Source organism: Bos javanicus, chromosome 21 (assembly GCF_032452875.1).
Source record: "Bos javanicus breed banteng chromosome 21, ARS-OSU_banteng_1.0, whole genome shotgun sequence".
Taxonomy (NCBI): Eukaryota; Metazoa; Chordata; class Mammalia; order Artiodactyla; family Bovidae; genus Bos; species Bos javanicus.
The window spans coordinates 8751056-8756364 of record NC_083888.1 but is presented as its reverse complement, the minus strand read 5'-3'; the positions used below and the strand labels follow the sequence as shown (position 1 = coordinate 8756364).

Here is a 5309-nt window from a genome sequence, read left to right as displayed (position 1 = left end):
AAGTCTAAATATGTGGGCCTTAGTCAAATTTCATTATTTTTTATATATGATCATGATAAAGGATCAGGACATCCTTCATATTTCCAAGGAAAATTCAGTTTAAAAATCTTGTTCTTGCCAAACTCCATGAAACTGCAGAACATTGCATCACCCCAATAAAGCTATAAGTTTCATTGCATGCACCAACAAATCTAGTGGCTAGTTTCTGCACTCCCCTTTTGTAGAATTTATTTTACACCTATTGTACCAAATAGCATTTTAAACACAGACATACCAATTTCCAAACAAAAGCAAAGTCATTTCCCTTATTAGAAGAAGATATACCAACATCACCAACAATAAAGTCTTCAAACATTATTGCACTTTGGCTTTCATAATTTGACAATGCTTTCAATGATTCTGCAGATTAGTTTTAATGAACACATTAAAAAAAAAAAAACACTTTTAAGTAGACAGGAATATCCTAAATTACTTATATGTAAGAATTTTACAAACATTACCTACACAGTATCAGTGGTAGTGGTGGAGCCGAAGCATCCTGCACCTTCTCCAAGCTGCAAAGCAGGAACGAACGATGGAGTGGTGAAACTCGCGGCCCTTTTCAAAGCCGTGGCTCCTTCTGCCTGCAGATGTTAGCCTAGCATCTCCCTGTGCTTGCGGACTAGCTTGGTAATCCACTGGCTGTCAGGGTTTCTTCTAATAGCTTCACGGGAGGGATCAATGAGAATAACCTCAAAGTCTTGGTATGGTAGAATCTTTGCCAACACAGTAAGAATGCAGGACACCCAGGGCCCCACAGTCACCCAGCTTGCTCCTCCACAACAAACTGCACGCTTCTGCCCAAACTTGAATGGGCTGTTACCATCGTGGACAGACTTGCCATAGGGGACCCCCTTAGGAACTGGGCGTTTGCAGCCACCGCATCATGCGCGAATCCAAAATAAGCCGTCTCCTTTCTTGGCCTTGTATGCCAGCCTGCGTGCCTTGTCGCCAGGGTGGTGCTGGGGGCCCTGTGCAAATGAAGAGCTCAGGGGACCCTGACAGACACGTGTGGGTGGAGAACTCAGCCCTGCACCGCAAGCAGAAACTGCACTGCTACGTCAGGGTGCTGCTTCTTCCATAGCTCCTGGGTGGACTTGCAAGTGCCCAACCTGACTCACCTGATAACTGCCGCCAGACAGAAGGAATCGCCTAGAATTTAAATCCTGTCTGTGACCTTGAGTAAGTGATTTAACCTTTATAAATCCAGTTCTTAGGCCTGTGCCTGGTTGATAGTAGTTACCCTATAATCTTTAGTAGTAGGGGAAGAAACCCTGGCTAAAACTTTATCAGACTTAAAAAGGAAGGAAATGTAAATTTACTAAAGAGCTTAGAACAATCACTGGACTATAATGAGCACTCAATAAATAACTTTCTACATTATCATTGTTATTTATTTTTAATCTATAATCGTTAACCATTAGCAAAAGAGTACAGTGAGTGAATTAACATGGTTTGTACGTTGACATGATTATTCTTTTCAATTACTGGGAAGTTTCATAACTAATTTTATAATTAGTTATGGGCACAAACACTTACTTGGTTGGAAAAGTACCTGGTTATTAGCTATGAGATCTTAGAGGCTCTTACTCTTCAGAGGGATAATTTTATCCCTAGGTAAGAGCTGACAGGGAGTTTTAAAATAAATAGGTAGACCCAAAATATCACACAAACACACATACATGCACACACACACACACAAACCTAGATATTATGTTTCTTAATGGAAAATACATGGTACTTACTACCTATGAAATATTTTTTGCTAAGTAATTGAATCAGAATCTAATCATCCTCTGATCCAAAAACCTATGGACAGGAACTACAGATATGAGAGAAAAAAGATGAAATTAACAAAGTTCAGAATATGGAAAACCTTATAGGAAAAAAATGCCAGATTCATCAAAAATAAATTGCAAGGGAAAAATACATGGACAGAAACCTCTAAAGTAGATCATACAATTTCTCATTTCTTCTTCTGCCCAGCCACTAGCAACCACCATTCTGCTCTGCTTCTATATATTTGACTGTGTTCTGCGCCTCATATAGGTGGACTCACACAGGCTTTGTTCTTCTATGACTGGCTGATGTCACTTAGCCGAATGTCCTCAAGGTCCATCCATGCTCGCTGCATAATTATGCAAGATGGGTAAGTTTTAGAATATCTGCTGCATAACATGTGCCTATAGCTAATAATATTGCATTATACACTTAAAATTTGTTAAGAGGGTAGATCTCATGTTAAGTATTTTTACCACAATTTTAAAAAAAAGAAGAGAGAAAATCCATAGCTCTATGTCTTTGGTTGAACCAGCCAATCTAAAAATTATGATATAATTAAGGACATATGGACACTGAAAGATGTTTGATTATAGTAAGAAATTATTGGTTCCCCTAGGTTTTATAATAGTACTGTTTTAATTTTTTTTTAAGTCTTAGCTTATAAAAAATGTGTACGAAAACTACTTAATGATACATTGAGTCAGCTGTTTCAAATTTCCAGTGTCTCTGAGACAGGCAACCAGAATGGTCAGAAGAGAGAATCATTTAATTAGCCAACTATGAGTATCCTCCTGAATCTGGTATAGCAGCAGAAATGTGCATTACTTTGCTGACAAAGGTCCATATAGTCAAAGCTATGGTTTTTTTAATCCAACTTAATCAAATGGATTAACTTCTTTGTAGCCAAAGATGGAAAAGCTCTATGCAGTCAGCAAAAACAAGACCTGGAGCTGAATGTGGCTCAGATCATGAGCTTCTTGTAAAATTTAGGACGATATTGAAGAAAGTAGCAAAAACCACTAGGTCATTCAGCTATGACCTAAGTCAAATCTCTTATGATTATACAGTGGAGGTGATAAATAGATTAAAGGTGTTAGCCTTTGTAGACAGAGTTCTTGAAGAACTATGGACAGAGGTTCAAAACATTGTATAAGAGGCAGTGATCAAAACTATCCTTAAGTAAAAGAAACACAAGATGACAAAGTGGTTGTCTGAGGAGGCTTTACGAATAGCTGAGGAAAGAAGAGAAGTGAAAGGCAAGAGAGAAAGAGAAAGGCATACTCAGCTGAATGCAGAGATCCAGAGAAGAGCAGGGAGAAATAAGGTCTTAAATGAACAATGCAAAGAAGTAGAGGGAAACAGTAGGATGGGAAAGACTAGAGATCTCTTCAATAAAATTGGAGATACCAAGAGGACATTTCGTGCAAGGATGACTACAATAAAGGACAGAAACAGTAAGGACCTAATGGAAGCAGAAGAGATAAGGAAGTGATGGCAAGATGGTCATTCACCTAGAACCAGACATCCTGGAGTGTGAAGTCAAGTCGGACTTAGGAAGCATTGCTATGAACAAAGCTAGTGGAGGTGACAGAATTCCACCAAATCTATTTAAAATCCTAAAATGCAATGTTATTAAAGTGTTGCACTTAATAGGTCAGCAAACTTGCAAAACCCAACAGTGGCCACAGGACTGGAAAAGCCAATTTTCATTCCAATCCCAAAGAAGAGCAATGCCAAAGAATGTTCAAACTACCTTACAATTGCACTCATTTCACATGCTAGTAAGATTATGCTCAAAATTCTTCAATCTAGGCTTCAGCAGTATGTGAACTGAGAAATTCCAGATGTATAATCTGGGTTTCAAAGAGGCAGAGGAACACGAGATCAAATTGCCAACATTCACTGGATCATGGAGAAAGCAAGGGAGTTTCAGAAAAAAAACATCTACTTCTGCTTCATTAACTAAGCTAAAGCCTTTGACTGAGTGGATCACAGCAAACTGTAGAAAATTCTTAAAGAGGTGGGAATACCAGACCACCTTACCTGTCTCCCGAGAAACCTGAATATTTCTCGGGAGACAGGTAAGTAAAGAAGTAAAGAGTAAAGAAGCAGCATTTAGAACCAGACATGGAACAGCTGACTGGCTCAAAACTGAGAACGGAGTACGACAAGACTATATTTTCACTCTGCTTATTTAACTTATATGCAGAATTCATGACGTGAAATCCCAGGCTGGATGACTCTACTGGAATCAAGATTGCTGGGAGAAATATCAACAACTTCAGATGTGCAGAGGATACCACTCTAATGGCAGAAAGTAGAGAGGAATTAAAGAGCTTCTTGACGAGGGAGAAAGAGGAAAATTAAAAAGCTGGCTTAAAACTAAAAATTAGAAAACTAAGATCATGGCATCTGATCCCATCACTTCATGGCAAATAGAAGGAAGAAAAGTGGAAGCAGTGAGAGATTTTCTTTCATTGGGCTCCAAAATCACTGCAAATGGTGATTGTAGCCATTAAATTAAAAGATGCTTACTCCTTAGAAGAAAAGCTCTGATAAACCTAGACAGTGTGTTAAAAAGCAAAGTCTTCACTTTGCTGACAAAGTCTGTATCAGATCAGATCAGTCGCTCAGTCGTGTCCAACTCTTTGCAACCCCATGAATCGCAGCACGCCAGGCCTCCCTGTCCATCACCAACTCCCGGAGTTCACTCAGACTCACGTCCATTGAGTCAGTGATGCCATCCAGCCATCTCATCCTCTGTCATCCCCTTCTCCTCTTTCCCCCAATCCCTCCCAGCATCAGAGTCTTTTCCAATGAGTCAACTCTTCACATGAGGTGGCCAAAGTATTGGAGTTTCAGCTTTAGCATCAGTCCTTCCAGTGAACACCCAGGGCTGATCTCCTTTAGGATGGACTGGTTGGATCTCCTTGCAGTCCAAGGGACTCTCAAGAGTCTTCTCCAACACCACAGTTCAAAAGCATCCATTCTTCGGTGCTCAGCCTTCTTCACAGTCCAACTCTCACATCCATACATGACCACTGGAAAAACCATAGCCTTGACAAGATGGACCTTTGTTGGCAAAGTAACGTCTCTGCTTTTGAATATGCTATCTAGGTTGGTCATAACTTTCCTTCCAAGGAGTAAGCATCTTTTAATTTCATGGCTGCAGTCACCATCTGTAGTGATTTTGGAGCCCAGAAAAATAAAGTCTGACACTGTTTCCACTGTTTCCCCAGCTATTTCCCATGAAGTGATGGGACCAGATGCCATGATCTTCGCTTTCTGAATGTTGAGCTTTAAGCCAACTTTTTCACTCTCCATTTTCACTTTCATCAAGAGGCTTTTGAGTTCCTCTTCACTTTCTGCCATAAGGGTGGTGTCATCTACATATCTGAGGTTATTGATATTTCTCCCGGCAATCTTGATCCCAGCTTGTGTTTCTTCCAGTCCAGCATTTCTCATGATGTACTCTGCATATAAGTTAA

The 5309-nt window shown here is 39.8% G+C and overlaps 1 pseudogene; it reads right to left on the bottom strand.

Moving 5' to 3' along the window:
- Nucleotides 1-496: 496 nt before the first annotated feature.
- LOC133234717 (large ribosomal subunit protein eL15-like) lies at nt 497-4037 on the bottom strand (annotated as a pseudogene).
- Between the last annotated feature and the right edge of the window lie 1272 nt (nt 4038-5309).